Source organism: Cavia porcellus, unplaced genomic scaffold (assembly GCF_034190915.1).
Source record: "Cavia porcellus strain 051 isolate PalLab524CR breed Dunkin Hartley unplaced genomic scaffold, mCavPor4.1 scaffold_2, whole genome shotgun sequence".
NCBI lineage: Eukaryota > Metazoa > Chordata > Mammalia > Rodentia > Caviidae > Cavia > Cavia porcellus.
In genome coordinates this window covers 122663350-122675751 of record NW_026947485.1, presented here as the reverse complement: position 1 = coordinate 122675751, position 12402 = coordinate 122663350, and positions in this window count along the sequence as shown.

Genomic DNA, 12402 nt, shown 5'->3' with positions numbered 1-12402 from the left:
CAAGCATTTAATCAATTCTGATTATTCTAAAGTATCTAGAAAAATTAAGGTGAAACATAACCAAGTATTTTTTATGAGGCCAGCATTGAGTATACCTGAGAGCTAGAACACTATATTGTGAAACAATAAAATTACAAGCCAGTATCACTGATGAATAGGGATACAAAAGTCCTCGAAAATTAAATAGCATTTCAAATTCAATAGCATAATATGAGGATCATAGCCCATAAAAAATGATACTTCACATTGGATGCAAGGATGTCTCATGTACAAAAGTTCATATATGTGTTATACCACAGTAATAAAATGGAAAACACAATGTATGCTATCATTTCAATAGATGCAGAAACCTTTCTTTCCTCAACATTGAACCTGTTGTATAATAATCTCAACAAATTAGATATGCAAAAGATGTAAGTCATTATAATAAATCTCATATACGACAAGCTTACAGCTGACATTTTATGCAAGAGTGAAAATCTGAATACTTACCTAACTTCAAGTACAAGACAAGGGTAAAAGTTCATATCACATTTATCAACATGTGATTTATAAGAACATGTGGTAAGAAAAAGGAGTATTAAAAATTGCCATCCAACAAACGAAATAGAAATGAGACCAAATATTTATGGAATGAATTCTGAGTTAGGTCGTAAACTAGACATTGAGAGGGTCACTAATTTCTGAGTGATTTCTGAGGCTTTCTACTTAGATATTTAGAAATGGTAACACACAATTTTCTTGCTGTTAATTGAGTGAAATAACACATAAAAGTCATCCAAAATCATCAAGAAGTAAAAAAGAAAAGTAGCATTTTATCATAAAATACAAATTCTGGGATTCAGAAATGATATTTTCTGTATCCAATCACTATTAAATCTCAAATTATTGTTTTCTACCTGTGTATTTAAAAATAGTCATGATTTCATCAATAATCTACATTATTTGATAATTTCCTTGTTGAAAATGAAAATCATGTGAATGCTTTTCAAAGATTTTTTCAAATCCAAGAATTCGATACACTTGTTATATTTTTTTTTGAAATTTCCAGTTGGAGGGTTAGAGTGAATATATTAATTTATGATCATGATTATAAACTTTAGCAGAACAAATTTCCCCTTGAAAATCTTTGAATTCCTTAAATGTGAGCTGTGCTTCTATTTTTAATTTTTATTTTGAAGGGAGATACACAAAAAGGATTCTCTGTATTGTGAAATGTTATTTGATAGTTCTCTTCATGAAACTATTTGGTATGTTCTCATTACAAAAGCAAAACGTTTGGTTTTGGAGAATTCCTTGTGTATTGGTGCTGTTCGCATTGCTGGGGTGAAATGTCAGGCAGGATCATCTGAAATTTGGAGAGATGTATGCGCCTCACGGTTTCCCAGACTGCACTCTATGCTTGACTGTCTCAGGAAACAATGTCGAAGTACCAGGGATAGACAACTGCTCCCCTCCTGGCAGGCAGGAAGCATAGCTCGGAGTGCCAGATCACCCCACAGCGATGCCCCTCAAGGCCCACTTCCTCTTAGTAACAGCACAGAGGTCCAGTGCCTGCAGCTCCTCTGCCTAATCACCCCGCCCAGGGCTCTTCATGTGGTCAAGCTGACCCCCGGCAGTTTGTTTAATGTCCACCAACTTAAGAGTGTGCTCAAGTGTGGGTGATTCTGTGTGTGCAACAGGAAAGAATCCCAGTATTTTCCAAACTCGGTAATACTTGGACATGAAGCTCTATAAAATAAAATACTACAAGTTCATGAACACTAATATGGAATGGCTATACCAGTAGATCACATAATACGGTGACTCAATTTTACACATATAAAGCTGATCTCTAATGTCTTATACTGTCTTATAAAATATGTTTTCCTTTTTTTATTAAATTTTTGAATTTGTATTACTTTAAATATGAAAAATCATTCTAAATTAGTATTGAATGTATATAAATGTTAAATTCACATATACAAATTTCTATTTTTAAATCTATTGTATTTCAAAGAAAGAAAAAAGAAAAAAAACAAAAGCAAAATAAAAAAAAGTATAAAATGTCTAAAATTTTTAGTGTTATCTTTGTAGGAAATGCATTACAAACATGTACTAACAAAAAAAAAAGAGCATGAAGTTTATGGATTGTTCTCAGAAAAGAGATACTTAAAGGTGATTGCAAGTCATTGAAACTTAAATCATACAATTTTGATAAATCATTCTCTAGATCTCTTACATCCTCAGAAAGACTTCTCATTTGATTAATAGCCTAATATCTGAGAATGATGCACAAAATTATTTTGGAAATTTCCCTTTTCTAGCTGCCTGATGAGGTGTTAAAGATCTTTTTTTGAAATTGATGTTATATTCACTACTTAAAGAAGTCGTTGAAATGTTAGTCTCTGGTTATATATTATGATGACAGTGCTTCTACTTTATCTGCGGTTTTATTAGGTATATTAAATGTCTGTGGTAGTTCTAGTTCAGTTACTGAAAAATTTCCCAAGTTTCTCAGAGTATATTTTATGGTTTTTAAAGTCTTACAAATGAAACTTCTTACTTACCCTTTGATAAAGCTGAAACTGTTAAGCAGGGTAACTATAACAAGAAGCAATATTTATAACGGACACCATTCAAAAGCCTCATTTTTTTCACTGATGTCAGATAATAGAAGTAAAATGTAAAATGAAAGGGTCAAAGTTTTAGAGTCTAATAACCTGGATCTATCATTCTGAAAAATACCACGAATAGTCCCCATAACTGCACAATATCCTCTGAAAAGATAAGCATATTACTTCAAAGCGAGGTCCAATAAAAGTTTATGACCCTGTGCCTAAGATACCTACTCTGAGAAAAGAAGACTCCAAAATGGAGACATAATCTTTAAGTTATTAAAAGTTGTCATTTGGTGGATGACCCAAAAAGTGCCACTCTTTTGTGAGCAGTGGATATGATTCTCAGATAAATTCTATACAGCTTGTAGATAATTAACCTTCAGGACCTCATTTTTAAAAAGGTCTACATCACAATTAAAACCATTTCTCATTGTGGATCTACACACAACCTTCTAATTTTCTTTAAATAATTTTGGCTTTTGTCACTTCGTGTAGGCAATTAATTTTCCTTTCATTACTGCAACTTTCTTGGTTCATTTTCAAAATGTATTATATACTGAAAATGACATCTAACTACGTAAAATGGACAACCTATTATTTCATTGTAGAAACCAGGTGTGAGTGTTCAAGTTAATGAATCCATTAGGGTAACTGCTGAGCATGAGGAATAAAAATATCTGTAAAGCATAAACATGGGATGATTTACCATACATGCCCTGAGGACCTGTAAATATTAGATTTTATGTAGCTTATGTTTAAATACATTGTTGCCTTGAAGGGCAGATTCTTGGAATTTTGCATTTGTTTTGAGGTAATGACTGATGAAAAATTCATTCATAGCACAATGAGTGTGGAAGTAAAATAATAGTTGCTTTGACCTAGACAATCTTCAAGGTATGATTTGTGTTTTCTAAGAGCCATTCTCAAGACTGTTATTTACAATAAGTACTAACAGCCTACAAAACCCATCTCTGCTTTCATGCTTGTTTTTATTTATTATCTCTCTTTTCTGAAGGTGATTAAGCATCAGAGGTCCCAGCCAGATATGCCAATTACTAGGTTCTAGCTCCTAACCATTTGCCCTCGCTGTGCCTAGCATTAGGGATTTTCAAAAGATGGCTAATTCTGATCCTTTGGTAAATCAAGCATTAAAAACTCTTCAACATTTCTTATTTTTTATTCTGAATATTTACAGTTCAAGGTGTAATTTTATTGTCTTTTCACTTTAGAATTGCTTCAATACTGGGATCCATAAAAATTATGTGCAATATTATTTTTATAGTAGGTTTTAATAAGTTTGTCTGAAAGTAAATATATTTTTATATATGTTAAAGTGCTCTATTGTGTCTTACTCCAAATTTGATATAGCTTCTTGTTAATCAGATAAATTTCTATCATACAGATATATCATTTTAACTGAGAAATATGCAAGTGCAATTTAATTTCATATTTCAATATTTCTCCATAATCTTACATGTCTCTTTCCTAGTACATATATACGCCATATATGCATGTACATATATAAATATATATTCCTTCTTTTTCTCTTTCTATCTCTCCCTCTGTCTGTTTCTTTCTCAGCTACCTCATCTCCATTTACCATTGACCATTTATCAACCTATAGTTTGTTTAATATTTCCTTAATATTAAAGTTATTCATGAAATTTAGTAAATATATTCTATATATCAAGCACCTAAAAGGTATAAAGCACAAATATTGAGTAAGATCACTCTTTCTGTCGAGAGAATTTATAGTTTATATAGTCTTAATGAATTTATCTTTTCCAGTATTTTTATTCATATAAAATTGTGCATGTTTATGGGGAATCATGTAGAATTTTTGTACATTTATAGACTGATATTTAAATCAGACTAAGCATACCTTTCTCCCGAGGGAAAGATCGGAAAGTCTTTTCTCTCAGCTTTTTGGAAACACATTAATTTGCCTTTGGAGCCCTCCTACGGTGCAGGTACACCACTTGTGGACCATATCTAACCAGAACATACTGCCACTGAACAACTGGTTCCCTTCTGCCCTCCTCTCCCCAGACGCTGCTCACAACTATTCTACTTTTATGAGGTAAGGATTTTGGATTCCACGTACAAGCGAAATAAGGCAGTACTTGTCTCTCAGTGTCTGCATTTCACTTAACACAATGATTTCCAATTCAGCCCCTGCTGTCACAATAACAAGATTCCTTCTGTTTATCTCTAGATAGTGTTACATTGTGACGATAGATCTATTGATGGATCCATAGCGATAGAGAGTTTTCCTTATCCATTCAACTAATCTTTTTCCCATTTCTTGGCACTTTTGAATTCAGCTGAAATAAACTTGTGCACGTCAATGTCTCTTCCACAAACTAATGTTGTTTTCTTTGGAAATACATGGAGTAGTGGATCTCTAGATACTTCTTGTGCCCTATGTACCTAAAGTATGCAGAGCAGCGTTTCTCTCGGCCTGGGGGTTAGCCCAGCGGCTCCAGCTTTTTCTGCAGATAAACACGAGTCCCGTAGTTCGATCTCCAGTGCCAAAGAAACAAATACACCAGCATTCCCCGACATTTCAATCTCAAATAATGGTGAGTTAATGGCCTAGACTGCTCCAGAGGTAGAAATTGGTCTCTGTGGTTGTTTTTGTCTTGCCTGTTGCCTCCAAAATCTTAATCAGTCAAAAACATTTGGTACTTTGATCAGTAGATATTTAAACACAAAAACATTGGAGGAAAATCAATAAATATCTGGCAAAATAGACAGTTTAAATAATTTCAAAGGTTAAAATGATGCAAGAGTTAAAAAAAAAAAAACTGATGTGTTTGATGTCAGCCAAAATGGATACTTGATAATTACAGTAAATTGATAATAACAGTCAACATAAAGTTTTATCTTCAGCCAATTTTTCATCTGAGTGAATAGGTAAATGTAAAAATTTCAAATAATACAAATATGAAGAAAGCCCACAGGAAACAATATCACCACTACCAAAATAGAAAAACTGCAATTATAGTAGCAAGAGCCACAGATGGTGAAATAAAAGTAAAAGGCACATTGTTAGATAAAACATCTTGATAATCACCTGTCAGAGAAAAGCGGTAATGTTTTTGTCTATGTATTTTAAGAAAAAAGTAAACAAGTGCTCTTAAAAAATGGTGGTAGTGCGAATGAAAGACCACATAGGCTGATTTTTATAGAGAAATATGGAAGTAATTATAAGACTATATAAAAGTATTTTTATAAGCATAGTGTCTAATATTATATTTTAAAATTTTTGCTATTTAAATCAAGAGTAAGCAATAGAAATGGTATGGATAGTTGCAACTACTCTGATGTATAACAGAGGAAATTAAATATTGATATTTAATATAAACAAATATATAATACATTTTCAAAATTATTATAAATTATAAATTTACACAGGTGGAGATACTGCTTCAAATGTGAAAAAGAGTCTATACATTAATAAGATCTCAACTGTAGTTTTATGATTATTAAAAGTAAAAAGTGGAAACATTTAAAGCTTTTATAAAAGTAAGATAGATGATTGTTTTTGAATTTCAATTCTTGCTTTGTGTGGACAAAATATTTCACTATTCGTATATTCTTATTCTAATACATACAAATGAACACACAAATACACATGAATATATTTTTAAAAACATATTTAATTTTTTCATTCTTAGAGCCGGCTCACTGAGATGTTCAGACATCTACTAGACAAAGGGGCACTGTTCTAGTCATACTCAAGGAAGTCTGCAAACCATGAGCATCAGTTTCCAAATTAGAGCAGAACCAGTGTCCTAAAGGCTGCTTGTTTACCTGATGCCTGTGCCTCTTCGTTTCCATACCTGAGCATCAAGATCAGAGATCAGTTGTCCTAAGGTGATAAGGGAAAGATTCCTCCTTAGGGCCTGCATTCATAATATTTTAAATGGTGGAGATAGGTTTGTTTTCACTTCTACCTCCCAAATCTTATGTTCTAATATTCAGTCAGTTCTACACAGGGGAACACAAGCATTAGATGATAATTCAACTGCAACGTTAAATCAGGCAGCTAAGCAGAGGATTTATGAGGATCACTTCAGCTTTGCAATGAAAGGTTTTAAAAGACATTTTCTCTGGAATATAATCCCTGAATTTTCAGCAGGGGTCACTAGGCTTTTCCTGTAAAGGGTCCAATAGAAATATTTTCAACCACGCAAGCCATCTGGTGTCTCTCTCGCCAACTTCCCTCTGAGCCGTAAACAAAACTAAATGATTGGCCATAGCTGTGTTCCAGCAAAACCTTAGTCATGGTCCATGAAATTTGAATTTCATACTATTTTCACCCATTACAAAATATCATTTTCTTTTTTGCTCATGCAAGTATTTGTAAATGTAAGAAAAACACGCTTCTGCCTTAGGTGGTGATAAGTGATGAGAGGCTTCATTTGAGGCACAAGCCTTTGATTCCATCCCACTTTGCCCTGTATCCGTGGTTCCTTTTTGCTTTATTTTTTCTGAAGCACACTGATGTTAATGTGTAATACACATGACCTACGGGTCTAATGATTTGGTTCTTGAAAAGCTATCTACATGCATAGAGAAGTTAATCTCACTCTTTTCATTTAATTTATTCTTTCAAAGATTATTGGGCACTGCCTTGTTGTGTGACTTTATTTGGGTAATGTTTTAAGATCCTAATTTATTTCATAAAGGTCACATCTGAGATTCTTTATTTCTAAGTTCCAATTATATTTTAAACCTAATTAAATAATTTCTTTGCTTTTGGATTTCTTATTTTACCCTGCTGAGTCTTAATATTTCTCTCCCTGAACCACTGAGTTTTATATTTTCATAATTATCTCCCCTGTTTCATAACCCAAAATAGTTCCATTATAGGCTGTTGTTCAGTAAAATACTTTAAGCCTAGTTTCATAATGTTTTTCCCAGTATGTAGTGATATTTTTTGCAATAAATTCTGAGTCTTTATTGTTCAGTTTCTCCAAAACTATTCACTACTGTTGGTTCATAACTTAGGATTGTGAAAGAGACACTTTTTTGCTTTGTTATTACTATGTGATAATTTTGTTGACTTTTGTGAGAAAGTTTTGTGCTGAAAATATAACAAAAACACACTTGAGAACGTTTTCTTCGCAAACTTTGCATTTCTACAACCTATTAGTACTAGCATTTATTCTGCTGTAGGTGTATGTTAGCTGTCTTTTGTATGAAGAGAGGTCTTCTCTAAAATATTTGATCTTTTTTATTTAAAGGTTTATTTTTCACTCTCATTTTTCTCATTAAGGACTTCTGTCTTGCCCTTTTTCTGCATCTTCCAACTGTGTGGACTGAATGTGTAGAGGATTCTCCAGTTTTCCAGCACACAAGTGTCTACTGTGGGCTTTTCCACCTCTGATCCTACAAACTTGCCTATCAATTTCCTTACATATTTTTCTTATTTCATGACTGTTTACCTAGAGAGCCCTGAGGAAGACAGTCACTTAATGCAATTCAGTGCTTAAATGCACTTACTTATGCTATCTTTCTAAACAGCTACTGCAGTGCAGTGCTAATCATAGGCTAAGGACAGCAGATTGAATACATACTTGCCTACTTTATACTCACAAAAAAACCCTTTGCAAAGTGAAATCAACTATGGTAAGAGAATTTACACCACAGAAATTGGCAAATGCTGTGAATCTTAGATGTTTTAATAGCTTCAATGAGAAAAAATAATAATAATAAATGTTGGCAAGGACAGCAACTAAAACCCTATTTTCCAGGAACAAATAAAATATTATAGTTACTTTAGAAAACTGACTACAATTTCTTAGAAAGGTGAGCATATATTTATGTTATGACCCAGTAATTTAACTTTTAGCTTTTTCCTCCAGAAGAGTCAATCCAAATTTCCATAGAAAGACTTGTTTAAAGGATGTTTGCACTAATGTTATTTGTCATAGTTAAATACTTGAGGTACTCTAGTTGCATATCAAACAAAATGTTTGTTATATTTGCATACGCATTAATACAATTAAGAAACACAACAACATAGAGTATGTATGGAATAAAGCAGATGCATTATAAGTGCATCACGATAAGTATATAGTATGATTTTTTATTTAATGATTAAATATAGGTAAAATAATCTAAAGTGGTAGAAAAATAGCAATAGATATAAACAAGTGTTGGGGGGTAGCCCCCTTAGATTAGATTGTCCCATTTTACCTGTTCCATTTGGTCAATATTTGCAAAAGTTTCCAACTAAAAGCAGCATTTTCCAGCTACTAAACTTTTGAAAATCACAATAATATCATACCATTAAAACACTGAGCAGATATGTAACCCAAATAAAGCTTGAGTCAAGGAAATAAAATAGGACAGATATTGATGTAGAAAAGCAGAAATTATACTTTCTCTTTCAAACTAGGAGAAAATTGGCATTGCCAAACACACTGGATAAATAAACTATCACTGCATATTCAAATAAAATGGGAACAAATGATAGCTGAGTTCATTCCTTTGCCTTAAGTAAGCATAGTTAGTATAGGATTGAGATAAGGTTCAATATTTCAAATGAGACAAAATGTCTGTAGCAAGTTACACTATCTTTTATTTAAGCATCAACAGTAACAATTTTACTTAGAAGTGCACCTGATTACAATGATAAAAGCACAACTTTGGATGATTGTTAAAGAGATTCTTGTACAAAGAGCAATACAAGCAATATTTCTTTTGTAATAATTTGATTCAATATTTTCTTTCCTATAATTCATCATCATTTATTTTACCGCTGCATTGCATATCTAGCTAAACTTGGCGGAGATCATGACCAACCTCGTATTCTTTTATGGCAGACTATTTTTGCTCTGAGTTTAGATGTTATTTTTCATCTGCAATTCCTGTGCTTCCTGCTTTAATGAAAGCCGTGCATCACTGCATTAAGTGAGTAAAGCACTGGACAAAATATAGCATTGCTATTAACCTCTAACATCAGTGTGTAGGGAGGCAGGTACAAGTTTAATAACTCAGAGATAAAATACTCAAAGTGTAATTACCTATGCCCACTTTATGCTGGCACATTAACATAGGGTAATAAACTTCAGTCTATTTTCAAAGAGGGATGAAATCATCGTCAATAATCAATTGTATCCATTTTATGGCTTATGAAGTGATGGGACTTTTAAAATGGGGTCATTGCCTGATGTTTGACTTTTTAAAAATGACACAGTGTGTCATTTTATTACTATGTAAAGCAGACTGTAAAATATGCAAATTTAAATCCAGCATTACCTTTACAAAAAGTCTTTTGGGTTAAATGTAATTCATTCCAAACATTATTCCTAGGGTGTACTATATAGCTTTTTAAGTTTTCAGGTTATATGAAGGTCGACAGTAAAACTCTTATTTCATAAGTTGCATATAGATTATTTTTTGTCTTTTTTCTTTGATGGGATAGAATTTAATTTTAATTGTTTAATATACCCACACAAATCAAGACAGCATTTGGGAGCAAAAATTGATAGTTACCATTGAAAGATGAAATGTTTTCTCTTTTAACTCACTTTACTCTTCATATTTAATTCATTAGACTGTTTTAAGCATTAAATATTTTTTAAGAACAAATTAATTCAAGTAATGAAAAATCATTACCCACTATCTACCATCAATGAAAACAGCTGAATTTGAGTTTTATTGGTTATGTTCTAATTTTAATGACAAGAGTTGAACATTAGCTTTATATTATAGTTGGGAGATCACAGGAAAATTTTCTGAGGAATTATAAAATATTTTCTCGATCTGAATAGGCATTTTGAAATACAGAGTATCTTTATTCACCATTTCTGATAGCTTAGGTTGTGGCCCTAAATTAAATTAGGCATTGAATTTAAACTTACAAGTATTTGTATGAGCAAATATTTTTGGCCCTCCTATGATTGTAGTCAGAAATATGACAATGAAACTAAAGAAAATCAAATATATGCAGTTTAGAATCATGAGCATGAAGATACTTCTGATGGATCTACGTGTTCTTAGAAGTAAAAATGTTTCAGCACATTATTGTGTTTATAAATCCATTTATGAGAATTTAAGTACTTTTAAACTGTTATTTGCGGAATGATCAAAAGTATCTAGCAATGGGGTCATGTCTGGGTAACCATTTCAGCAGTCTTAAATTTCCAACTAATTGTTACATTCTGCTCATTTCGGGGCTTGTCAAACCATTAAAAGGCCAATTTCACACAGCCATGAGTCCCTGTAAAGATGTGTGTTCTCGATGCGACTAATAATAGACCTTAACAAAGCAGGTAATAAATATAGAGAGCTTGCTCTAGATATTTTCTTTTAGAAAGGTGACATAATTTAACACACCAGAGAGTTTTCCTCTGGCCAGACATTAAAATACGAATCCATTCCTGAAATGTTTCAAAGAGCAAGTACATAGGAGGCTAAAGGAAATCCAGCACAGAAACATTGCTAACCCCTGTGCCTGTGCTCTGCTCAGCCATGGGAGAACTGAGAGCTTGTTCTAGCTACGTGACAGGCAGGCTGAAAAACAGGTTTTAGTTACATTATATTATCATGGCCCAAAGGTGAAGGCGTGTTGTAACTGTGTGAGCAGTTTTGAAGTACAGATGCCACCGGGAAGAGAACATGTCAAAAAATGAAGACAAATTTCTTTAGGTCAGAAAGTCCACTGATACATCAAAGGGGGCAAAAGTCACATTGTAGAATCATAGAAAAGAGTCATGAAAAACACCTGCCAAGTTCATTCGAGCAAAGCTAAATTTGGTCTCTCATGGTGCTTGGCAGTGATTTGAAAAAAGTCCTAAATGAAAAAAAAAAAAAAGGTGATATCAGTAGTGATATTTAAACTGTGCTTACAATATGTTTTTTGAAGATGAGAATTAATAAGGGAAATTACCTTTCCAAAACATAATGAAAGAAAAAAATTTTGTAATCCTGTTAGGCAGAGACCTGTGAGTGTTCGTCCTCTGATTTCCAGATCAGCTGAGGTTGTGTGGAATAAACTTTTGTAAATCCGTAAGTGGCAGAAATGGTAATTAAAAGTGGGGAGGTAGAACGGCCTTTGAAAATCTGGAGTAAATCTAACTGAGCTGATGGAGGATGTGTTTTCGGTAGAATTTGCCCTACTAATTTGAAGAGATCAAATATAATGCCTTATTTCAAAAACTCTCAAAAATATTTAATTGCTAAATGCTTTGATTTTCTCTTTTCATAAATTTATTGAACCTTTTATGAAAGAAAAAGTAAGTTTTGTCAGTTATTACTATGATATTTTAATCACTACAGTTGTTAATTTTAATGACTGCAAAATCTCACAATTATCATAGAATGAAAGTATGCAAGAATTTACTCCTAAAGTTTTTCTGTTTTGGTCTTAATAGCGGTTGAAATTTTCTCTTCTTTTTAAACCCTTTTTCCTTCAGTTCATAATAGGCCTTCAGTTCATCTGTAGTCATGGTGAATGATTGAAAGTTTATTCTCTAATACCATCTGTAAATCTGAAGATTAATTCATTTTAGTCCTTCTGAAATACCTACAGTAATCAGTATGTAAGTATTTCATTATTTAAAATTTGTTATTATCTTTTATTCTTCATGTTAAAGTTACTTGGTATGCATAAACTTCTATAAAGAAATCACATTAATGCCACGCATGGTGCAGTGTGTTTGTGATCCCAGCATTGGAAAGGCTGAGTCAGGAGCATCCATGAATTGGAAGCCAGCCTGGGATACATAGTTCAAGGCCAGCCTGAACTACAGAGCAAAACATGTCAAGACAAAGTTGCATTTAATAA